Raw genomic sequence first — 27432 nt, 5'->3', positions numbered from 1 at the left:
TTAGCTTTTATTCCATGTGTTAGGTAATAGTCACATTACCCAACCAACTCTCAATGATTTCCAAAATGTCTCTTTCACCTGTGTATATTGGATTCCAATAGAAAGGTTATTAGTAAGAAAAATGGGAAGAGTAGTAGGGCAGAAAATAAGTTGCCTCTTCAAAAAAAAGTTGCAGTTATTTTTGTATCACTTTTTGTATTTAGTCTTAACATGTATTGACTTCTTTGCTCTTTTCTAATATTCTTACATAACTTTGTAATTCTAAGAGATTACAAAGATGGCAATAAGGATTATTAAAAATAATGATGGTGTTTTTTAGTAGATGATTCTGCCAGATTGTGATAAGCACTACTGACATGTTCAAATTGCCTGGGAGTTTTAATGAGATCAACCAGTCAACCTAACAGTTTTCACTTTATATTTGATGACATATAATTTGCCACTTAAATATTTTGAACTATTAGTTTTTAAATATAACCGTACATTTTACAACTAAAATTTTCTCTATATCTTTCATTTAACTTTGTATAAAACTAAGTTTCAATGATAAACATTTAATTTGAACTTTTCTAGTCAATATTATATCATCCTTTTGTTTTTACTTATTGTCTACTATAAATCTTTTGTAAGCTGAAAAGTCTGTGCATTCAGCAGTATTTACTGAGGGCTTACTATTTGCCTGACACTGTACCTGATGACCCAATTAAAAATAACTTTTAATTCACTCTGAGTTGAAAATGTTTATATATATTTTTATAATGTGCATGATTTTATCATCTTGTTTTGAACATTTAGTTTGACTTGAACTCTTTATTCTATGATGTATGTTTTTTACTTTTTGCTGATTTGGAATGCATGCCATTCAACTTGTAATTACACTGACTGGATCATAGAGAAAGCAAGAGAGTTTCAGAAAAACATCTATTTCTGCTTCATTGACTATGCCAAAGCCTTTGACTGTGTGGATCACAATAAACTGTGGAACATTCTGAAAGAGATGGGAATCCCAGACCACCTGACCTGCCTCTTGAGAAACCTGTATGCAGGTCAGGAAGCAACAGTCAGAACTGTACATGGAACAACAGACTGGTTCCAAATAGGAAAAGGTGTACGTCAAGGTTGTATATTGTCACCTTGCTTATTTAACTTATATGCAGAGTACATCATGAGGAACGCAGGGCTGGAAGAAGCACAAGCTGGAATCAAGATTGCTGGGAGAAATATCAATAACCTCAGATATGCAGATGACACTACCCTTATGGCAGAAAGTGAAGAGGAACTCAAAAGCCTCTTGATGAAAGTGAAAGAGGAGAGTGAAAAGGTTGGCTTGAAGCTCAACATTCAGAAAACAAAGATCATGGCATCTGGTCCCATCACTTCATGGGAAATAGATGGAAAAACAGTGGAAACAGTGTCAGACTTTGTTTTTTTGGGCTCCAAAATCACTGCAGATGCTGACTGCAGCCATGAAATTAAAAGACGCTTACTCCTTGAAAGGATATTTATGGCCAACCTTGATAGTATATTAAAAAGCAGAGACATTACTTTGCCAACCAAGGTCCGTCTAGTCAAGGCTATGGTTTTTCCCGTGGTCATGTATGGATGTGAGCGTTAGACTGTGAAGAAAGCTGATCGCTGAAGAATTGATGCTTTTGAACTGTGGTGTTGGAGAAGACTCGAGAGTCCCCTATACTGCAAGGAGATCCAACCAGTCCATTCTAAAGGAGATTAATCCTGGATGTTCATTGGAGGGACTGATGCTAAAGCTGAAACTCCAATACTTTGGCCACCTCATGCGACAAGTTAACTCACTGGAAAAGACTCTGATGCTGGGAAAGGTTGGGGGCAGGAGGAGAAGGGGACGACGGAGAATGAGATGGCTGGATGGCATCACCGACTCGATGGACATGAGTTTGAGTGAAATGCGGGAGTTGGTGATGGACAGGGAGGCCTGGCGTGCTGTGATTCATGGGGTTGCAAAGAGTTGGACACGACTGAGCGACTGAACTGAACTGAACTGAATAAAAACATTTGGCAATAAGGAGTTCATGATCTGAGCCACAGTCAGCTCCTGGTCTTGTTTTTGCTAACTGTATACAGCTTCTCCATCTGTGGCTGCAAAGAATATAATCAATCTGATTTCGGTGTTGATCATCTGGTGATGTCCATGTGTAGAGTCTTCTCTTGTGTTGTTGGAAGAGGGTGTTTGCTATGACCAGTGCATTCTCTTGACAAAACTCTATTAGCCTTTGCCCTGCTTCATTCCGTGCTCCAAGGCCAAATTTGCCTGTTACTCCAGGTGTTTCTTGACTTCCTACTTTTGCATTCCAGTCCCCTATAATGAAAAGGACATCTTTTTTGGGTGTTAGTTCTAAAAGGTCTTGTAGGTCTTCATAGAACCATTCAGCTTCAGCTTCTTCAGCATTACTGGTTGGGGCATAGGCCTGGAATACTGTAATATTGAATGGTTTGCCTTGGAAAAGAGCAGAAATCATTCTGTCGTTTTTAAGATTGCATCCAAGTACTGCATTTCAGACTCTTTTCTTGACCATGATGGCTACTCCATTTCTTCTAAGGGATTCCTGCCCACAGTAGTAGATATAATGGTCATCTGAGTTAAATTCACCCATTCCAGTCCATTTTAATTCACTGATTCCTAGAATGTCGACGTTCACTCTTGCCATCTCCTGGTTGACCACTTCCAATTTGCCTTGATTCATGGACCTAACATTCCAGGTTCCTATGCAATATTGCTCTTTACAGCACCGGACCTTGCTTCTATCACCGGTCACATCCACAACTGGGTATTGGTTTTGCTTTTGCTCCATCCCTTTATTCCTTCTAGAGTGATTTCTCCACTGATCTCCAGTAGCATACTGGGCACCTACCGACCTGGGAAATTCCTCATTCAGTAGCCTATCATTTTGCCCTTTGATACTGATCATGGGGTTCCCAAGGCAAGTATACTGAAGTGGTTTGTCATTCCCTTCTCCACTGGACCACATTCGGCTGTGGTCCATGTGATCAGATCGACTAGTTTCCTGTGATTATGATTTCAGTGTGTCTGCCCTCTGATGCCCCCTCTCAAGACCTACCGTCTTATTTGGGTTTCTCTTACCTTGGGCGTGGGATATCTCTTCACAGCTGCTCCAAGAAAGCTTAGCCACTGCACCTTACCTTGGATGAGGGCTATCTCCTCAAGGCTGCCCCTCCTGACCTTGAACGTGGAGTAGCTCCTCTTGGCCCTCCTGCGCCCGCGCTGCCACCCCCTATTGGACGTAAGGTAGCTCCTCTCAGCCGCCAGCCGTGGCCTCAGGCGTGGGGTAGCTCCTCACGGCCGCGCCTCTTTGCGTGGTCGGTTGCGCTGGGACCAGCGTCTCTCACGTCTGTGCCAAATTCAGATATAAATTGAAGAAAGTAGGGAAAAACCACTAAACCATTCAGATATGACCTAAATCAAATCCCTTATGATTATACAGAGGAAGTGAGAAATAGATTTAAAGGACTAGATCTGATAGATAGAGTGCCTGATGAACTCTGGACGGAGGTTCATGACATTGTACAGGAGACAGGGACCAAGACCATCCCCATGGAAAAGAAATGCAAAAAAGCAAAATGGCTTTCTGAGGAGGCCTTACAAATAGCTGTGAAAAGAAGAGAAGCGAAAAGCAAAGGAGAAAAGGAAAGACATAAGCATCTGAATGCAGACTTCCAAAGAATAGCAAGGAGAGATAAGAAAGCCTTCCTCAGTGATCAATGCAAAGAAATAGAGGAAAACAACAGAATAGGGAAAACAACAGAATAGGAAAAACAAGAGATCTCTTCAAGAAAATTAGAGATTCCAAGGGCACATTTCATGCAAAGATGGGCTCGATAAAGGACAGAAATGGTATGGACCTAACAAAAGCAGAAGATATTAAGAAGAGTGCCGGGAGCCAGCGAGGGAAATCCTACCCGTGGCAAAGTTCAACTGGGGAAGAGGTCTGAAGGGCAAAGGCTAATCAGGACTCGAGGAGCCCCCTGGACTTACCTGAGCATCTACCCCAAAGAAAACCAGAATCTGACTGCTTTACTATCTTACGCCTCTTACCAAGTCCTCTAATACTTACGGGGTCTTCCCCCCAACCACCTTTCTCTGAAAACATTAATTCAGAGCTGTAGTTTAAAAGTTCTCCTCGGCTTAATAGGAGTGTTTCAATCCAAGCCCCTCTGATAGCATTCTAACTTGCATGACAAGTTTGTCCGGGCTCTTACAACTATGAGTATGACTGTTTATAGCCTCCCAGCCATGAAAGGACAGAAAGCCTAATATTCTAATATACAGGAATCTGTTGAAGAAGTTAAAATCATTAGAGTAGTACTAAAAAAGATTTCATTGTTGAATCAATGCTTGCTGCAAAGTTTCCTCTATCTATTGTATCCTTGGAAATATATTAATCACATATAGAGAATATAAGTAGTAGCTTTTGATTTAACCACATCAGATCTTAAGTTAATAAGTTCCTTTCTTAAGCTCACTACACCGGTGCCTTATAGGAATGTAACTTTGTTATGCACCTAACTTTAGGAAAGTCACCTTAAAAGAAAAGTCTTTTACTTGCTAACTAACCTACTGTCAGGAGAAGAGGGCCATAAAACTGTTAGCAGGCCCCCTGGCCAGAAGATAATGTAAACCACCTAAAAACTTTTAGAGACACACAAAAATAAGCCCTGATCCTGATAAGCGTCAAGACTGCTGATCCCACGCGATTTTGGCGTGACTCTACACCTCCCTTTCTCTGTTTCTTATGCGCATAACTTAGGGTATAAAAGCAACACTGGAAAATAAAGTTTTGGGCCTTGCTCACTGAAGCTTGGTCTCCCCGTGTCGTTCTTTCTCTTTTTCCATCCTTTTCTCTATTCTCCTTTTCCTGGTTGAGATCCTTGGAGCGCTGGGCCCTCTGAGTTTACTTATCTGCCTGGGCTTCTAAGACCCACTCGAGGGGGTGCCCTGGTGGGGTGCCTCCAGTGATTCGAGAGGGCGCATGTGGCCTACGTAAACAGAGCAAGCCCCGTGCTGGGGTTTTATTGGTTTCCAGCAAAAACCAAGGAATCATCAGCCCCTGTCTCTCTCTCTTTCTCTCTCTCTCTCTCTGACGCCGACGCCGTTCATCCCGAGGATACCCTGGGCCATATCGAGGCTGGTCCCCGATAGAAGAGGTGGCAAGAATACACAGAAGAACTGTACAAAAATGATCTTCACGACCAAGATAGTCACGATAACGTGATCACTGACCTAGAGCCAGATATCTTGGAATGTAAAGTCAAGTGGGCCTTAGAAAGCATCATGACGAACAAAGCTAGTGGAGGTGATGGAATTCCAATTGAGCTATTTCAAATCCTGAAAGATGATGCTGTGAAAGTGCTGCACCCAATATGCCAGCAAATTTGGAAAACTCAGCAGTGGCCACAGGACTGGAAAAGGTCAGTTTGCATTCCAATCCCAAAGAAAGGCAATGCCAAAGAATGCTCAAACTACCACACAATTGCACTCATCTCACACGCTAGTAAAGTCATGCTCAAAATTCTCCAAGCCAGGCTTCAGCAATGTGTGAACCATGAACTCCCAGATGTTCAAGCAGGTTTTAGAAAAGGCAGAGGCACCAGAGATCAAATTGCCAACATCCGCTGGATCATGGAGAAAGCAAGAGATTTCCAGAAAAACATCTATTTCTGCTTCATTGACTATGCCAAACCCTTTGACTGTGTGGATCACAAGAAACTGTGGAACATTCTGAAAGAGATGGGAATACCAGACCACCTAACCTGCCTCTTGAGAAACCTGTATGCAGGTCAGGAAGCAACAGTTAGAACTGGACATGGAACAACAGACTGGTTCCAAATAGGAAAAGGAGTACGTCAAGGCTGTAGATTGTCACCCTGCTTATTTAACGTTCTATTCAGAGTACATCATGAGGAACGCTGGGCTGGAAGAAGCACAAGCTGGAATCAAGATTGCCGGGAGAAATATCAATAACCTCAGATATGCAGACGACACTACCTTTATGGCAGAAAGTGAAGAGGAACTCAAAAAGCCTCTTGATGAAAGTGAAAGAGGAGAGTGAAAAGGTTGGCTTGAAGCTCAACATTCAGAAAACAAAGATCATGGCATCTGGTCCCATCACTTCATGCAAAATAGATGGGGAAACAGTGGAAACAGTGTCAGACTTTATTTTTTGGGGCTCCAAAATCACTGCAGATGCTGATTGCAGCCATGAAATTAAAAGACGCTTACTCCTTGGAAGGAAATTTATGGCCAACCTTGATAGTATATTAAAAAGCAGAGACATTACTTTGCCAACCAAGGTCCGTCTAGTCAAGGCTATGGTTTTTCCCGTGGTCATGTATGGATGTGAGCGTTGGACTGTGAAGAAAGCTGATCGCCAAAGAATTGATGCTTTTGAACTGTGGTGTTGGAGAAGACTCTTGAGAGTCCCTTGGACTGCAAGGAGATCCAACCAGTCCATTCTAAAGGAGATCAGTCCTGGGTGTTCATTGGAAGGACTGATGCTAAAGCTGAAACTCCAATACTTTGGCCACCTCATGCGACAAGTTGACTCACTTGAAATGACTCTGATGCTAGGAAAGGTTGGGGGGGGGGAGGAAAAGGGGACGACCGAGAATGAGATGGCTGGATGGCATCACCGACTCTGTGGACATGAGTTTGAGTGAAATGCGGGAGTTGGTGATGGACAGGGAGGCCTGGCGTGCTGTGATTCATGGGGTCGCAGAGAGTTGGACACGACTGAGCGACTGAACTGAACTGAACTGAATAAAAACATTGAGGGCTTCCCTGATGCTCAGTGGTAAAAGAATCCATCTGCAGTGTAGAAGACAATGGTTCAATTCCTAGGTCAGGAAGATCTCCTGGGGAAGGAAATGGCAACCCGCTCCAGTATTCTTTTGTAGGAAATCCCACGGACAGAGGAACCTGGTGGGCTACATTCCATGGTGTTGCAAAGAGTCAGACACAACTGCGTGACTGACCACACAGCACAATGAAAACATTAAATCTATATTTTATAAATGGCAAAGTCAAGAATAAGAGCACATGATTTTCTTTTCAAACGATTCCTCTTACATTTTAAAATGTGAAAACTGAGGAATTTGATAATGATAAGAGGTTATGATGCTATTTGAGGGCATGATGATTACACATAAAAGGAGCTTCTATCCCTTCAAGAATGATCTTCTCATAAAAAGGGAAATATACAGCACAAACTGGGGGGTTCCCAGGTGGCATCAGTGGTAAAGAACCCACCTGCCAATGCAGGAGATATAAGACACCATGAATCCTATCCCTGAGTCAGGAAGGTCCCTTGGAGGAGGGTATGGCAACTCATTCCAATATTCTTGCCTAGCGGATCCCATGACAGAGGAGCCTGGAAGGCTACAGTCCATAGAGTCACCTAGTGTCAAATACAACTGAAGTGGCTTAACAGGCACACACACAAGGCATATACTGAAAACTTAGTCAGAAGTAGGTAAAGAAGGTGGATGGAGATTGAGTCCTCCCCACAGAAGAAACAACACCAGTGCTCCACTATTACTCTACTTAGAATCCCCAGAAACCCTACAACGTATCATCTCCCTATTTTCCAAATTTTCACTTTGGCTGTCCAGGATCCAACTCTCAAGGTGAACCCCTAGATAAATGGGAAACAAAGTGTGACTTCCTTGTAAGGAAAGCACGGTGGTCAAAAATTCCCTTTCCCTGCGCATGTCCTTGACCTCAGACATCAGTCAGCTGGGGCAACCCAGCACAACGGGAGTCCTTGTCATCTTCTGGCTGTGTGACAACCACAGGAATTCTCTTCTCCTTCTGCCTCAGCTTCCTCCAATGGAAAAGGTGGATAAGAGGACTACAATAACAATCTCAAACTCCTTAGGTTATGGTGTTGTGCAGTTGATAACTTGCGTCCGACTCTTTGTGACCCCGTGGACGGCAGCGTGCCAGTCTTCCCTGTCCTTCACAATCTCCTGGAGTTTCCTCAAACTCATGGCCATTGAGTCAGTGATGTCAGGTTATGATGAGTTTTGAGTTAAAATATATAGAGAACTTAGAACAGCCAGCAGCACATGATGAATAATAGATTTTATAATTTAAAATATTCCTACTACAGGACTTTGAATCCTGTGGAGTGATTCAGTGTTGTGAGATCCTTTGGATGACTCAGAATGGCACCTTCAGAGTCAAGACAACACGGAAATACTGAATGAAGGGCCTGTGGGAGGGTGGTGCCTCTGTCCATCCTACTGTGGTTCCCATCTGAGACAGGTTTCCTCCAGCTTTTCCTGCCATTCTCAGAACTACTAGGTATCTTCTGAAACTGATTCCTTTGCTGCTTAAGTTAAAATATTTCTGCTTTTGCAAACAAGTACCCTGATTTACCATAAGCACCCTGTTATGTGCTTCGCAGTACATTTTGCACACAATCTCAACTATAATCTCATGTTTAAATTTTATTAGCTAGATTGTAAACTCCATGAAATGAGAAGCTGCCATGAGCTAGACTCCCTGTGGTTTTCCCAATATTTAACAGAGTGCCTGAGACATATTCCTTAGAAATGCATATTGGAATACATGGGGGAAGGGTGGGAGAAAGAGCAAATACAGACTTTGATGGACAAAATACTAAAAGGAAAATAATCTAGTGCTAGTTACCCCCAATATTCAGTTTTTTCACATACTATCATGGTAAGTGAGTGGAATTGTTGGAAGGCTTGTGCAAGATTTTCTGTTTTTAAAAGATTGTACAAGCATTTCAAAATGCTCACCAGCAAATGAAAAACCTGGAAGTACAAATGCAAATTAAATGTCATTTAACCTTGCAGAAAGAATCTCAATATCTTATGTGAATTATGAGAGCTTCTTACAATTTCACTATTCTAAGAAGATAGCCCACATCCTTTCTGTGGATACATGAGGGGATACTAGCTGCAGCCAGAATGGACAGTTGTATGTGGTGAATTGTGAAATGAATGATTCTCACAAACACATAAAAAGTAAATATAATAATGCTACATGATCCATGGGATTTCTGTTGATTTCAGTTTAATTTTTTCAGAATTCAGAAACCCAGTCTGAATACAATATCAGAAAGACAAGCCTGGCTGATAAGTTTATCTCTGGAGATTCAGTTCTGCTTTCCTTAAGGAACTGTTTTGAAGAGGCCAATGCGCCTGAATTATTGACATCAACTCTGGTGGTAAAGAGAATGACTTTGTTTGTTTTTTTTTTCCTCCAGATCATTTACCTTTCAAAGGAACCACAAGATAAAGAAATTAATAAGTTTTTCCCAAAAGGCCAGGGTTTTAATACAGCTCCAAAATAACATATGCATTACAACTTCATTTTCAATCCATGGATAAACCTGAATTCCCCATTCGTTTTTCTTATCCTTGTGGCCCAAGGGGGGAAAGGGGCTTGTTTAGGAACTAATTTCTGATTCCTCCTTTTTATCCCACTTGCCTAACTCTTTGTTTCTTCAAAGATGCCCTACTATTGATAAGCCTTCAGTTTTCAGTCTCCACCTCTTTATCCTTTTATATCCACAGATCTGCTCTGATTTAATTCTTTTGCCGCTTTGCCATTATTTATTAGGCAGGATTTTTTCATATTACCTTCACAAATATTTTGAATAAATGATCTTAGTCAAATACATTTCTGCAGTATCTGTAAAGTTATTACTATGATAATCAGAGCCCTGAAACTATTATATTTACCATCTTGATACCTTTGTTGTTCAGTCATTAAGTCATGCCCAACTCTTTGCAACCTCCATGGACTGCAGCATCCAACCGTCTCATCCTCTGTCATCCCTTTCTGCTCCTGCCTTCAATCTTTCCCAGCATCAGGGTCTTTTCCAATGAGTCGAATCTTCCCATCAGGTGGCCACAATATTAGAGTTTCAGCTTCAGCATCAGTCCTTCCAATGAATATGCAGGACTGATTTCCTTTAAGATGGACTGGTTTGATCTCCTTGCAGTCCAAGGACTCTCAAGAGACTTCTCCAGGACCACAATGGCTTACCAAATTCTAAATCCAAAGATCATCAGTCATGATTTCTCAGTAGCATTTACATTTTCATCCTAACCTTTCAAAAATATTCCTTCCAGTAGCAAACTGTAAACTATTTTCAACTGGCTCTCACTGACAGCTTTTTCTGTCTCGTTATTACTTTTCTCCTTCTGCAGCATAAAATGTGATTCTCAATGAGTTAATCCTAAGAATCACATGAGAAACTTTTTCTGATTATATGTATTCTTAACTTCGATATCCTGAGATAACTGGCTTAACTTTCAGGGCTTCTGCATAAACAGGTTAAAATAATAATCACTGCTAGAGTCAGCTGATGAGAGTGTACCATTCTCCTTACATATACTAGGCAACTGGAAAAAAAAAAAAAGCCTGAGAATTATTGGAGAGTTAAAGAAACATGAGACAAGTGTATTGAAAACCTCAGTTCACCAATGTATAAAGTTCTTTCACTTTTCTTCATTTATTTCATCCAACTGTACTAAGTGAAATCTTCTACTTCCCCAGTTGCAGATATTTTATCGTATCTTGGAAAGATTGTATAACTCTCTTGTACATTTCAGTTATTAAATGTTCATCCACCTTAAAACCATAATGTTCTATCTAATTTAAAACATCTTTTCTCTCCACTGCTCATCATTCTAGTGGGTTAAATATCCTGAAATACAAATAAAGTAATTTTTCCCTTTTTAAAAAAATATCTGTTCTCTCACCTCTGGTATGTTGAAATGCTAAGAGTAACAATGTGTGAATATGTGACACATTTTTAATTAACATTTGTATTTAGGTCTAAGTTGATAATCACTTTTCTCTGACTCACAATGTTGGTTGTTGGTTGCTCAGTCACTCAGTCATGTCCAAATCTTTGCCACCCTATGGACTGTAGCCCTCCAAGCTCCTCTGTCCATGATATTTTCTAGGCAATAATACAGAAGTGGTTTGCCATTTCTACTCCAGGGGATCTTCCCAACGCAGGGATCAAACCTGTGTCTCCTTCATCTTCTGTATTGCAGGCAGATTTTTTACCCAGTGAACCATCAGGGAAGCTCTGACTCACAATAATAACCTCTTTGTAGCAGGTGTCCAAATGCTGCTGTTCTCCCAAGGCACAGGTGTGAGCTCTCCCAAGTTCCCTGAGGGGGCAATTCTCTACTGCAGAATCCCTTAAATTATAATAACTAGCTTTGGTTCAAACTTTTTCAGTCAAATACATCTCATGCTCCATATGGGGTACCCCAATCCAAAATCATATATTAATCCATATTAAATATAAGTAGTAAGTGGTGGGCTGCCATCTATGGGGTCACACAGAGTCGGACATGACTGAAACGACTTAGCAGCAGCAGCAGTAAGCCAAAAAGGCAGACAACACGGAATTACTTTTTAAACACTACTGAATAAATCAAAAGCATAGAGAAAGAGAAAAAACAAACAAACAAAAAAATAAATAAATGGCAAAATGGTAAACGTTAACATCTTAATCAGGTTAAATACAGATGTTCTACAACACCCCAATAGAAAGAAAATGCAATCCAATGCATAATTATATAAACACAAGAAGACATCAGTAGGTTAACAAAAAAGAATGGAAAATATAGTATCTTGCTGCTACTGCTGCTGCTCCTAAGTAGCTTCAGTCATGTCCAACTCTGTGTGACTCCATGGATGGCAGCCCACCAGGCTCCGCCATCCCTGGGATTCTCCAGGCAAGAACACTGGAGTGGGTTGCCATTTCCTTCTCCAATGCATGAAAGTAAAAAGTGAAAGTGAAGTTGCTCAGTCGTGTCTGACTTTTCATGACCCCATGGACTGCAGCCTACCAGGTGCCTCCATCTGTGGGATTTTTCCAGGCAAGAATACTGGAGTGGAGTGCCACTGCCTTCTCCGATATAGTATCTTACTACTTAGTAAAAGAACAATGGAGTGACTAAAATTCTAGACCAAATAGACTTCAGAGCAAGGAATAGTACCAGAGAAAAGAGGAACATTAGCATTGTGAAAAGTTTGTCAATTTTTCACAAAGACATATTAATCCTAAATATGTATGTGCCTTAAGAACAGAATTTCAAAATACATTTAAAAAAAAGGTGATAAAACTAAAAGGATAGATAAACCCAAAATTATAGAGGTGTTCTTTAACCTTCTCTTATTAAGCAATACAATGAGGTTAAAAATTCAGTAAAAGTATGAAATATTTAATAACACTATTAACCAACTTGAACTAATGGGTAATTATAGATTTACTGGAAAATTCTAGAATGTTCCACACAAGATGAGCAAAATATATACTCCTTTTCAAGAGCATAAGGAATATTCACCAAAGTAGACTATGTCCTGGACCATAAGTAAACCTTAACATATTTAAAAGAAGTTAAACTATATGAAGCATACAGTTGACCCTTGAACAAACAATATAGGAACTGAGATGCTGACTGTCCACACTGTCAAAAATTTCCCTATAATATGTTGGTACTCTGTATACGTGGTTTCTCAGTATCTATTGCTATCCTCCATATATGTGGTTGTGTATCAGCAATTCAACTAACTGTGAATGTAGTGCCACAGTATTTACTATTGAAAAATACTCATGTATAAGTAGGCCTATGCAGGAAACAGGGACCAAGATCATCCCCAAGGAAAAGAAATGCAAAAAGCGAAATGGCTGTCTGAGGAGGCCTTAAAAATAACTGTGAAAAGAAGAGAAGCGAAAAGCAGAGGAGGAAAGGAAACATATAAACATCTGATTGCAGAGTTCCAAAGAATAGCAAGGAGAGATAAGAAATACTTCCTTAGAGATCAATGCAAAGAAATAGAGGAAAACAACAGAATAGGAAAGACAAGAGATCTTTTCAAGAAAATTAAAGATATCAAGGGAACATTTCATGCAAAGATGGGCTAGATAAAGGACAGAAATGGTATGGACATAACAGAAGCAGAAGATATTAAGAAGAGGTGGCAAAAATACACAGAAGAACTGTACAAAAAAGATCTTCACAACCAAGATAATCACAATGGCATGATCACTCACCTAGAGCCAGACATCTTGGAATGTGAAGTCAAGTGGGCCTTAGAAAGCATCACTACGAACAAAGCTACTGGAGGTGATGGAATTCCAGTTGAGCTCTTTCAAATCCTGAAGGATGATGCTGTGAAAGTGCTGCACTCAATACGCCAGCAAATTTGGAAAACTCAGCAGTGGTCTAAGGACTGGAAAAGGTCAGTCTTCATTCCAATCCCAAAGAAAGGCAATGACAAAGAATGCTCAAACTACCACACAATTGCACTCATCTCACACGCTAGTAAAGTCATGCTCAAAATTCTCCAAGCCAGGCTTCAGCAATACGTGAACTGTGAACTTCCAGATGTTCAAGCAGGGTTTAGAAAAGGCAGAGGAACCAGAGATTAAATTGCCAATATCCGCTGGATCATGGAGAAAGCAAGAGAGTTCCAGTAAACCATCTATTTCTGCTTCATTGACTATGCCAAAGCCTTTGACTGTGTGGATCACAATAAACTGTGGAACATTCTGAAAGAGATGGGAGTACCAGACCACCTGACCTGCCTCTTGAGAAACCTATATGCATGTCAGGAAGCAACAGTCAGAACTGTACATGGAACAACAGACTGGTTCCAAATAGGAAAAGAAGTACGTCAAGGCTGTATATTGTCACCCTGCTTATTTAACTTCTATGCAGAGTACATCATGAGGAACGCTGGGCTGGAAGAAACACAAGCTGGAATCAAGATTGCCGGGAGAAATATCAATAACCTCAGATATGCAAATGACACCACCCTTATGGCAGAAAGTGAAGAGGAACTAAAAAGCCCCTTGATGAAAGTGAAAGAGGAGAGTGAAAAGGTTGGCTTGAAGCTCAACGTTCAGAAAACAAAGATCATGGCATCTGGTCCCATCACTTCATGGGAAATAGATGGGGAAACAGTGGAAACAGTGTCAGACTTTATTTTGGGGGGCTCTAAAATCACTGCATATGCTGATGGCAGCCATGAAATTAAAAGACGCTTACTCCTTGGAAGGAAAGTTATGACCAGCCTTGATCGTATATTAAAAAGCAGAGACATTACTTTGCCAACCAAGGTCCGTCTAGTCAAGGCTATGGTTTTTCTCGTGGTCATGTATGGATGCAAGAGTTGGACTGTGAAGAAAGCTGAACACCAAAGAATTGGTGCTTTTGAACTGTGGTGCTGGAGAAGACTCTTGAGAGTCCCTTGGACTGCAAGGAGAGCCAACCAGTCCATCCTGGAGGACATCAATCCTGGGTGTTCATTGGAAGGACTGATGCTAAAGCTGAAACTCTAATACTTTGGCCACCTCATGTGACGAGTTGACTCACTGGAAAAGACTCTGATGCTAGGAGGGATTCTGGATGGGAAGAGACGGGGACGAAAGAGAATGAGATGGTTGGATGGCATCACTGACTCGATGGACACGAGTTTGAGTGAACTCCGGGAGTTGGTGATGGATACATTAATAAATGAAGCCACTTGAAATATTACAAAATGTTTTAAACTGAATTAATATGAAAATTCAACATATCAAAACTTGCAGGATGCACCTAAAGCATTGGTTGATGCATAATTTATATATCTTTAAAAATAAGTACATAATGTCAGTGAAGAACTGTCTCAGATGAATTATTTAGTTTCTAAAAACACTAAATAAAAGTAAATTAAAATCAAAACAAAAATAAGGAAGATAATAAAGAATGGAAATCAGTAACATTAAAAGTATAAAAAGAATAGAGAAAGTGAGGAAAAGCCTTTAGTTCCTTTAGTTTTCTAAAAAGCCAAGAAAACTGATAAAGTTCCCAACAGACTGTTAAAATTAAAAACAGAGAACTTACAAAGAAACAGCAGAAATGAAATGGGGATTCCACTACAGATGCTACTGACCTTACAATGACAATATGGACATATGAAAAACTTTATGCCAATATATTTCCCAACTAATAAATAGATAGCCTAAGTAGTCTTTATATAAAATAAATTTTATTATGTAATATCTCACTATATAGAAAACTCTGAGTGAGTAAACTGGTAAATTCTTGCAGAGAATGAATGAATAAATAATTTCAATTTTAGCCAAATTCAGAAACTAGAAAAAGAACGAATACTCTCAACTCTTTGTGAGGACAGTATTGACCTGACACCAAAATCAAAGTGTTCATTGTATCTAAATATTAAAATATATTTTATCACTCTGCCTAATAATTCTAGTATGAAGGATAAGAAGGAAATCAAATTTTAATAAATGAATACATATCTCATGATATAAGTATTTCTTAGGCACCACCAGCGCAGAAAATACAATGAAGTGCTAACAGAATCACTGTGATGATAATCACTACATATGATTTATCAGCCTCTCAAATGCCAAAATTTTGTCATCATTGTAACATTTTTAGGGACCCTAATATTTTTGGTGTTTACCACTATTACAATTTTTATATGACCTCCAATATACCAGTTCATGCAGATAACACAAGTACTACCAGGACAATAAAAACATTGTCTATAAATAAAAATCATTCTCAAAATGGCCCTTCTGGGAAAACAGTGACCATCCATCTCCTTTTAGACACTTTGAGATGTATTTAGAAAAAGAAAAGGAACATTTGGGCAGTTTTCATACAAATTTCTAAGCAGTAATCTTTAAAAACAACTGTGTCATAATTCAGTTTTATGCATGCATGCTTAGATGCTCAGTCGTGTCTGACTCTGAAGGATCTTCACAAGCCAGGGATCGAACCTACCTCTCCTGCATCTCCTGCATTGGCAGGCGGGTTCTTTACCACTAGCACCACCTGGGAAGCCAAACTCAGTTTATGAAATTCTTTACAAACATAATTACTTTTTCCTTACATTTGTAGAATTGAAAAGTTTAATCCACTCAAAAGATTAATCATGTAAAATGTTAATTTCTGATCAAAAGCAAAGAATTATTTCTTCAATGCATTTGATTTATATACTTGAGGAGAATGTTTTATATAGGCATAAACATCAGACACGACAGAAACTAACAGACACACGCACAAACATTTCCTAGATTTATGCTTTTCAATTAAAAGAGAATGCATTGTGATTTCATATTTAATCAAAATAATTTTAATTGAAAAGTAAAGAAATTATTTGCATGTTCAAAATAGCTGTCCTTTTGTTCTCTGTGCATTCCTTGCCCAACCAGCGCCTGCTTCAACTGCACCCTTCTCGAATGACTGACTTTCCTACACGTTTGCCCTAGACCCCAACTAGTGGTGGTTCTTGTCAAAAGGGTAGTGAGAGGTGTGTCCCTCTGCTGTTTCTAATGAGCCCACCTGACGTCAATTCCCCTGTAACTGGTAATCTTCTATTCTCCTCAAGTAAATATTGCCACCATATTGTGGACTTAAAAAAAAAAAAAAAAACCATTTCTTTGGGGCAATATGAGGACTGCAGCCTGAGAGGCTGCACCTCGGATAGCTCTGAGAAACTGTTCCAAAGAGGCAGAAGAGGAAGGTATATATATGTGATTTTGGTGAAGAGGGAGTTCAGTGCAATCAGGCACTTATCCTACAAAAAGTTTTCTGCTAGTCTTAAGGAGTTAATGTCACCATGAATGGATTTAGTGATTTTTGTAGATATAAGGAGATGCAAGGATTGGGCTCACAAAATCAATTCCTAAAAATATTTAACTATCTAAAGGCCTGTTCCACCAGTTTTCCTGGAACACAAGTGCCTCATTTTTGTTCTCTACCCTGAACTCCTTTCAGGGCATGACTAAAGTCAACAACTACAGCAGCACAGGATTCAGTCCAGCACGGGCAGATTGCAAATGTCTTTGGCAAGCGCCAGTGTGTTGTTGACAATGCCCTGCCTGTTGTGTGCTATACATTGTGGGGGGTCTATCCAGGGCCCTGCTTCAGACATATAAGCCCCATCTCCCATCCATTAAACCACTGATGTCGCTGTCTCTGACTTTGACTGTTTCTTGGACCTTGAAGCTGGGCAAGTGCAGGTCTTGGAGATCTGTGGGGTTCAGCCCAACCATAAGTTTCAAGCTCTTATCTTCAAAATCTCTCTCCAAATGCAATAAGCTATTCCCTAAACAATGAAGTGTTCACAAAGGTTTAGGAAGTACATTTAGGGAAAGAAAAGACATAGAGTATATACTATTCTTGTATTCTAATCACCACCAGTTGAAGAGTTAGAAAATATCACAGAACACAAAATACTCAAACATTAGTATAGGGTTGTGAAGGGGCATCCCTTCCTCAAGTTCTTATGAGGAGAATTTGAAATGTATAAATTCTAATTATAAACTGTAGGGGTTGGAAATCTATTATTTAAATATTTCCCTCAGTTCAGTTGCTCAGTTGTGTCTGACTCTCTGTGTCCACATGGACTACAGCACACCAGGCTTCCCTGTCCAGCACCAACTCCCAGAGCTTGCTCAAACTCATGTCCATACAGTTGGTGATGCCATCCACCTATCTCATCCTCTGTTGTCCCCTTCTCCTCCCACCTTTAGTTTTCCCAGCATCAGGGTCTTCTCCAATGAGCTGGTTCTTTGCATCATGTGGCCAAAGTATTGGAGCTTCAACTTCAGCATCAGTCCTTCCAATGAATTTTCAGGGTGTTTCGTTTAGGATGGCCTAGTTGGATCTCCTTGCAGTCCAAGGGACTCTCAAGAGTCTTCTCCAACACCACAGTTCAAAAGCATCAATTCTTTGGTGCTCAGCTTTCTTTATGGTCCAAATCTCACATCCATACATGACTACTGGAAAAACCATAGCTTTGACTAGACAGACCTTTGCTGGTAAAGTAAAGTCCCTGCTTTTTAATATGCTGTCTAGGTTGGTCATAGCTTTTCTCCCAAGCAGCAGCATCTTTTAATTTCACGGCTGCAGTAACCATCTGCAGTGATTTTGGAGCCCCCAAAAATAGTCTCTGTTTCCATTGTTTACCCATCTATTTACCATGAAGTGATGGGACTGGATGCCATGATCTTAGTTTTCTGAATGTTGAGCTTTAAGCCAACTTTTTCACTCTCCTCTTTCACTTTCATCATGAGGCTCTTTAGTTCTTCACTTTCTGCCATAAGGATGGTGTCATTTGTATATCTGAGGTTATTGATATTTCTTCTGGCAATCTTGATTCCAGCTTGTGCTTCATCCAGCCTGGCATTTCGCATGATATACTCTGCATATAAGTTAAATAAGCAGGGTGACAATATGCAGCCTTGTTGTACTCCTTTCCCGATTTGGAACCAGTCTGTTGTTCTATGTCCGGTTCTAACTGTTGCTTCTTGACCTGCATGCAGACGACTTCCCTGGTAAATAGTAAATATGACATGCATACATGTATACATATACACATAGTTTCATAGCATTATTGAACAAAACATTTTAAAAGACACACCATTCTTTAAAAATATATGAGCAAGTATTGTCAGTGCATAAAAATAAGCTTTTCTGATTGTAATGTAAGTGCCTAACATTAAGCTTTAAATTGCTGAGAAATCCATTTCAAAGACATCCTTCCTTAACAAACATATTGCCAGCTGTATGGGTTTCCCTGGTGGTTCAGACTGTAAAGAATCTGCCTGCAATGCAGGAAACCTGGGTTCAATCCCTTGGTAGGGAATGGTGGAGGAGTTTTCAATTTCCGCAGTTCTGTCTCACCAGAGCAAAACTTTGAAGCAATGGATGGACCAGTGTTACAGCTCCATGTTACAGCTCAGTTTTATTTGGCAAGCAAAGGGAAGGGCCGACCCAAAAGACTGGAAGAGAAGAGGAGCCGCTGGCTCAATTTTGGCTCTTCTTTTTATTTGCTATTTCTCCTCCCCCTGAGCCTGCCCTATGTAAATCTGGCCTGTCAGGAAGGTTGTTTGTTTTACCTGAGGTTCTCACTCCAGCCCTCGGACCTTCCTTTGTTTTATTTTTGCAGGCTTTTCTCTTCTTTGTCTTTTAGCCACCACCATTCTGGACTCCTTTTTCCTATTCTAACTACCTAATGGGGAATGGCAACTCACTCCAATATTCTTGCCTAGAGAAGCCCATGGACAGAGGAGCCTGATGGGATACAGTCCATGGGGTCACAAAGAGTTAGACACAATTGAGCAACTAACAGTTTCAAGTCACAACTACTAACAAAACAACTAGATAAGGAACCTGGCCACCCCATGCATGAAGTTTCCTTTATAGAAAGCTCTGAGTGATATAGATAACCAAAAGCTTTTCCCTTCCCTCATCCTAAATCCTACTCTTAAACTTTAAATTCAGTAATAGCGAGTGCACAAAATCCTAGGAAAATCAGAATTCCAGGTCCATATGCACACACACACTCTTGAAAGCAAGCAGGCCCTGTGGGCTTCTGGGTATGAAAGCCTTTCAGTTCCTTGATTCTTGGGTCCAGCCTCCATGACCTTCCTTGAGTTCCAAAGGGCAGACTCTAGGACAGTTACTATCCTAGAAGGGATGGGATGCAGAGACAAGGGAAGCACAGTTGGGAAACAAAGGTGCAGTCTTGGGGAAGGTCCTGGTTTCCCCTTAAGGGATACACATAACAATATCTTTGAGCTCTTTAAGGTATCAGCACTCTCCAAACCAGAGAAAGACCACCTGAGGCTACATTAAAAGAAGCAGAGGAACTCATCAAGATTACTTGAGGGATTTCCCTGGTAGTCCAGTGGTTAAGATTTTGCCTTCCAATGTAGAGTGTATGGGTTCAATTCCTAGCCAAGAAAATAAGATTCCACATGCTGTCAGGCCAAAAAGAACCCAAAACCTAAAACAGAAGCAATGCTGTAACAAATTCAATAAAGACTTTAAGAATGGTACACATAAAAAATTATTTAAAAGTAGATAAAATTAAAGGAGTAATTAAAAAAATTAAGATCATGGAATGCAGTCCCATCACTTCATGGCAAATAGATGGGGGAAAGGTGAAAACATTCTTAGATTTTATTTTCTTGGGCTCCAAAATCACTGCAGACTGTGACTGAAGCCATGAATTTAAAAAACACTTGCTCCTTGGATGAAAAGCTATAATAAACGTAGACAACATATTAAGAAGCAGAGATATCACTTTGCCAACAAAGACCCATATAGTCAAAGCTATGATTTTTTCCAGTAGTCATGTACAGATGTGAGTGTTGGACCATAAAGAAGGCTGAGCACTAAAGGCTGATGCTTTTGAAGTTGTGCTTGAGAAGACTCTTGAGTCTCTTGGACAACAAGGAGATCCAGTCAGTCAATCATAAAGGAAATTAACCCTGAATATTCATTGAAAGGACTGATGCTGAAGCTGAAGCTCCAATACTTTGGCCACCTGATGCAGAAAGCTGACTCATTAAAGAAGATCTGATGCCGGGAAAGACTGAGAACAGGAGAAGGGTACCATAGATAATGGGAGGGTTGAGTTTGAGCAAACTCCGGGAGATCGTGAAGGACAGAGAAGTCTGGCATGCTACAGTCCATAGGATCGTAGAGTCAGACCCAACTTAGCAACTGAACAACAACAAAGGAGTAATGGCCCTGAACACACCCTAATCTTATGAGTATCCCTGCTCTTGAAGAACCATTGTTATAAAACTCCTCATCAAATCCTCCTAGTTTGGGTCACAAGCTGGGGTGGGGGGGATGCAAAAGCTTCCTGTGTCCCTTTTGCCTTGCAAAGCAATAAAGCTACTTTTTTTTTTTTTTTCTATTTCGCTCAAAACTCTGTCTCCAAGATTTGATTTGGCACTGATAGGCAGAGGTGGCAGAGGTTAAAGTGGTGAGATATCATCACCAACTCAATGGCCATGAGTTTGAGCAAACTCCAGGAGATAGAGGTGGACTGGGAAGCCTGGTGTGCTGCAGTCCATGGGGTTGCAACGAGTTGGAGACAACTTAATAACTGAAAAACAACAACACAGGGGGCACGATTGTGGCATCTCTCTCTTTCTCTCCCACCCCTACATGATCTCCCAGTGTGGCTCTCAGGCCCAACATGTGGCCTCCAGGACCTGGGAGAATAAGCCTTGCTTTTTCAATTACTGGGCTTCCCTCGTGGCTCAGATGGTAAAGCATCTGCCTGCAATGCAGGAGACCTATGTTCGATCCCCAGGTCGGGAAGATCTCCTAGAGAGGAAATGGCAACCCACTCCAGTACTCTTGCCTGGAAAATTCCATGGACAGAGGAGCCTGGTAGGCTACAGTCCATGGGGTGGCAAAGAGTCAGACAAGACTGAGCAACTTCACTTTCACTCTAACTTTTTCAATTACCTGCTGGTTGTTACTGAGGTGCATCTTACATATCTTGCACTAATAAAAAGAACCACAAGCTTGGCTCCTACTGTCTGAATGTCTATGGGAGCTCTGTACAAGCAGTATGGCCCTGTGAGTGCCTCAGGCACTCCTAGCCAGTAGCATCACTACCCATAGTCAGAGACCAACATGCAATGGAACATATCATTTGTAGTTAAATTTCTAAGTTGCATTCTGGGAAAAATTATCTATTGGAAATGGTAGAGAGTGGATATGACAGCAAAGGCTAATCATAATTATTCCAAGCTTGATGACATATTGCAGCACCAACACCATTCTGTTGTTTAAATAGAAAAACATATTTACTTTCTCAAATTTTTATTAACTGTATTTTAAATAGGGCTTCCCCTGTGGCTCAGTGGTAAAGAATCTGCCTGCAATGCAGGAGTCGCAGGAGACACAGGTTCGATGCCTGGGTCTGGAAGATCCCCTGGAGAAGGGCATGGCAGCACACTCCAGTATTCTTCCCTGGAGCTGGCAGTCTACAGTCTATAGGATCACAAAGAATCAGACACAACTGAAGTAACTTAGTACACACACACGTATTTTTAATAACATCAGGATTAAGGCCCTATATTTAACTTCCTCATATCCTTATCATCTATTTTCTGCATAGCTGATTCATCCTCAAAAGTAGGTGTGTCAAGCAGTTACTGCCACAATACTATATACAAAGCATTAGAATATAGCCTCATGTGTCTATGCATCAGATGGTTGAAAGATTTTGAGTCAGACTGGGCTCAGCCTGGCTCCCTGCTTCAGTTTGGGTCTGGGTCTGTTCCATCTGTCTAACTCCTTGGAGGAATGGACTAGCTGGGGTAACTTCTCACTGCAGTGTCAGACGTAAAAGAGAGACATCATGACCACACAAGTGTATCAACTCTCTGCTGCCATCATATCTACTACTCACTTCCTATTGGTTAAAGTAAGTCACATGGTTGGTAATATTAGGGCCCCATTCATCCTGCAGATTTGAACAAGTAAAAGCAGAATCTAGGTGTGTGATCAGCAACTTAATTTACATTTTGATAGTATGAGCATCGTGTATGTTTAAAGCTCAGTCGCTCAGTTTTATCTGACCCTTTGCAACCCCATGGACTGTAGCCTGTCAGGCTCCTCTGTCCATGGGATTCTTCAGGCAAGAATACTGGAGTGGGTTGCCATTTCCTTCTCCTGTTACAGTGTAAAACCAGCAAAAATTTTTATGAAAATAATATAAAAGAATTATATATAAATATAATTTATTTATGAGTTTTATTTTATCTATTAGTAGAATATTATTAAAATTTAATATTCTACTAATAGAAAAAATAAACCTTCATTTTGAGCCTGTTTGGTCTAAAGGGAAAGGAAATTTTCTAGAGTAGCTTTTGGAAATATAAAATGCCAAGTTATGGACATAAATCTTAGAAGAAATTGTAACATGGATGGATTCTACCACTAGCATGGATGAAATACAGGTAGCTAGTGCTGTTTATAATTCTAATAGTATTGAAGACCTAATTGTGTAGGCTACTGTTCTAGATACTAAGGTTTAGCATTATTAATAGCAAAAAAAATATTATTACAAATTGTGCAAAGGTGATGATATAATACCACATTCATTTGTTAGAAACTGTAAACATTAATATACAAGAGAAAATCCAGTAGCTTAAGAAAGATGTAGAAAATTAAATTCAAGTAGCTTGTCCAGGATCTCACATACAGTAAACGGTAGTGTTAGATTTCAAACTCATATAGTCTGTCAACTAAACCCACATGCTTAACTACCTGATTGTATTTCTCCTTCATATCTTCATATCTGGTGTATCTTCATTACTGCTTCATATCTGGTATAGTCTTCATATCCCACCTAATTTATATGTCACACCTTTGGATCCTCCTGGAAAAAAAAGATAATAACTTTCAGTATGTGTGTAAAGCCACTTCAGTAGTGTCCAATTCTTTGTGACCCTATGGACTGTAGTGCACCAGGCTCCTTTATCCATGGGATTATCCAGGGGATCTTCCCAATCCAGGGATCAAACCTGCATCTCTTAGGTCTCTTGCACTTGCAGGTGGGTTCTCTACCGCTAGTGCCACCTGGGAAGCCCCACTCTCATATATCATTTATGTCATTTTCCAGGCTGATTATCTTCCTTAGGTATTCAGAAGGCAAATTTAATATATGCAAGATTCTATTACAAAACTTAGATCCATTCTTTTTGAAGTTAATATGATGCTGTTTCTATGTTTACAAGTTCACCAGATAAGTAAATATTTAATATGATTAAAATTAATTGTTTATAATGAGCAATTCAATATTGTAGTTATTAATTACAAAAATTAGTATTGCTCAAAAAAAATCACTGTTTAACACCATCTATGTAATTATATTTTTAGCTATCAAATAACAAACAGTACCAAAATTGTCCCACAGCCCCTAAACATTCCACTAAAATGTAAAAATAACAGAGAAGGAAAAGAAAGTACCTAAAAACAAGCAGCAAGTGAATAAAGATATAGCTATGTCTCTTCACTGTGTTATATTCAAACCAATTATCCATCCTTCATACAGTAAGAGCTGGTCTGACACTGTGAGCCATTCTTAGTCTCTTCTTGTAATGAAACTCAGCCAAAAATAAGTGATGCTGGGGCACTGGCATGACCCAGAGGGATGGGATGGGGAGGGAGGTGGGAGGGGGGTTCAAGATGGGGAACACATGTACACCCGGGGCGGATTCATGTCAGTGTTTGGCAAAAGCAATACAATATTGTAAAGCAATTAGCCTCCAATTAAAATTAAAAGAAAACAAAAAAAAATAAGTGATGTACTTCTAATGGGTTAATCATATTTTAGAATGTTTTAATATAGCTAATTTTGATAATTTCTTTAAAATGATCATACCATAAGTGTACATTTTAACATTCTAATAAAACATGTCTCAGATAGATACATTTTATTCACGGCAACACAGTAGCCAATATCCCTTTCTTTCATCTCTACATGGCATACATTAGACACCATTCCAACATGAAGCCTTGGAAAAAACGTTATTACTGAACCAAAGACTTGGCACTGATTCACCTGCTGTGTGACTCTGAGAACATAATATATAAAAGTGCTGAGTCGTTTTTCAATCTTAGAAAGTCAGAAAATATGATTAATACATCTTCTAGCATTATTTAAGATTTAAGCCTAGCAATACTTGTTAAAGTGTTTATAAACTCTAAATAACATGCAAACATAAAATTAAATTTCATTATGACCATAGCCTTAAAACCTAGGGTATCTGCAGACACTTGAACCAAAAAGTTTGGAATATTAGAAAAGGTAATTTATGAGTATAACTTAAATGTAATAACACAATCTAATAGAACCTATTCCCACAGTGAAAATAATTATATCAAAAGGAAAGCAAATATGTGCAAAAAATAATTAACCATGGTATATTACTTATCAATTGCTGCATGACAAACTGCCATGAAATTTAACAGCTTAAAATTGCAAACTATTTTATTTTTTTCAGGCTTCCCAGGTGGCACAGAGGTAAAGAATATGCCTGCCAATGAAGGATACACAAGAGACACAGGTTCAATCCCTAGGTTGAGAAGATCCCCTGGAGGAAGAAATGGCAACCCATTCCAGTATTCCTGTCTGGAAAATCCCATGGACAGAGGAGCCTGGGGAGCTACAGACTATGTAGACACAAAAGAGTTGAACCCAACTGAGCGTATATGCACACATTTTTATTTCTGGCCACACTTCATGGCTTGCAGCATCTTAGTTCCCTGACCAGGAAATGAATCCAGCCCTCAGAAATGAAAATGCAGAGTCTTCACTACAGGACCGCCCAGGAATTCCCTAAAATTACCAACCTTCAATCTCAAGTTTCTGTGGGTCAGAATTCTGGTTGTGGTTCTCCAGAAGCCTAAGCTGGGTGGTTCTCATCTGGAAGTCTCACCAGGATGCAGTCAATGTACTGGCTGTGGCTGGGGCAGTCTGAAGACTTGACTGGAGCTTGAGGATCTTGTGCTAAGATAACTCATTCACGTGGCTGTCAACAGGTGGCCTCAGATCCTCACCATGGGAACCTCTCTAAAGTACTTTTGAGTGTTCTCACAACATGACAGCTCTCTTTCCCTAATACCAGTGATTCAAGAAGAGAATAAGGAGGAGGCTGACAGAATTTTGATGACTGACTCTTACAAGTTTTACACCATCAGTTTTGTTGTATTCTATTTGTTAGAAGTAACTCACTAAATCCTTCAAACTAGGCTTCAACAGTATGTGAACTGTGAACTTCCAGATGTACAAGCTGGATTTAGAAAAAGGAGAGGAACCAGAGATCAAATCACCAACAGCCACTGGATCATAGAAAAAGCAAAGGAATTCCAGGAACATATCTCCTACTTCACTGACTATGCTTATGACCTTAACTGTGTGGATCACAAAAACTGTGGAAAATTCTTAAAGAGATGGGAATATGAGATCACCTTACCTGTCTCCTGATAAACCTGCAAGCAGGTCAAGAAGCAACAATTAGTACCAGACACAGAACAACAGATGGGTTCAAAATTGGGAAAGGAGTACATCCAAGGCTATATATTGTCACCCTGCTTATTAAATTTACATGCAGAGTACATCATGTGAAATTCCAGGATGTATGAAGCTCAAGCTGGAATTGAGATTGCCAGAGAAATATCAATAAACTCAGATAGGCAAATGAGACCACCCTAATGGCAGAAACTGAAAAGGAACTAAGGAACCTCTTGATGAAGGTGAAAGTAGAGAGTGATAAAGCTGGCTTAAAACTCAACGTTCAAAAAACAGAGAACATGGCATCCAGTCCCATCAATTCATGGCAAATGGGGGAAAATGGAAACAGTGACAGCCTCCAAAATCACTGCAGACAGTGCCAGCGGCCATGAAATTAAAAGATGCTTGCTTCTTGGAAGAAAAGCTATGACAAGTTTACACAGCAAATTAAAAAGCAGAGACATCACTTTACCGACAAAGGTTTGTCTAATCAAAGCTATGGTTTTTCCAGTAATCGTGTATAGATGTGAGAAGAAGCCTGAACACAAAATAACTGATGCTTTTGAACTGTGGTTTTGGAAAAGATCCTTGAGAATTTGTTGGACAGTAAGGAGATCCAACCAGTCAATCCTTTAGGAAATCAACCCTGAATGTTCTTTGGAAGGACTGATGCTGAAGCTCCAATAGTTTAGCCCCTTGATGTGAAGGACTGACTCACTGGAAAAGACCTTGATAATGGAGACAATTGAAGGCAAAAGGGGAAGGGGGTGGCAGAGGATAAGATGATTAGGTAGCATCACCAACTCAGTGGACATGAGTTTGAGCAAACTCCAGGAGGTAGTGAAGGACAGGGAAATATGGCGTGCTGCAGTCAATGGGGTTGCAAAAAGTTGGACATGACTGAGTGACTGAACACTACCATCACCACCAAATCCAGCCCAAGCTGAAAGGAAGGAGAATCAAACTCTACTTCCTGAAAGGAGAGCTATAATTTTGTGCACACTTATAAACACTTCAAATTTCAATCTCACTATTATGATCCAATAATAAAGTGGGTCTCATTCAGTCTGCATCAAGTCAATTATTTTAATTATCATGAAGTTCTTACTAAAGTTAATAAACATGTATGTGCATGCTCTTTCTCAGTTGTGCCCAACTCTCTGCGACCCCATAGGCCCCATATTCTATAGCCCACCAAGCTTCTCTGTCCATGGAATTTTCCAAGCAAGAATGCTGGAGTGGCTTGCCCTTTCCTTCTCCAGGGGATTTTCCTGGCCCAGAGATTGAACCCATATCTCCCAAGTCATCAGCACTACAGGCAGTTTCTTTTTTTTTTTAAACACTGTACCACCTGGGAAAGGATGCTGAAGCAGATGGTGGGGGTAGTGAAACTTATTTACCCTTTAATGTATAAATCAGATATGCATAAAGTATAGAAATACATAGTATCAGTTCAGTTCAGTCGCTCAGTCGTGTCCGACTCTTTGCGACCCCATGAATCACAGCACGCCAGGCCTCCCTGTCCATCA

The sequence above is a fragment of the Moschus berezovskii genome, chromosome 17 (assembly GCF_049115385.1).
Source record: "Moschus berezovskii isolate FMDL1 chromosome 17, NW_MosBer_1.0, whole genome shotgun sequence".
Lineage (NCBI taxonomy): Eukaryota > Metazoa > Chordata > Mammalia > Artiodactyla > Moschidae > Moschus > Moschus berezovskii.
This window is presented reverse-complemented; position numbering follows the sequence as displayed.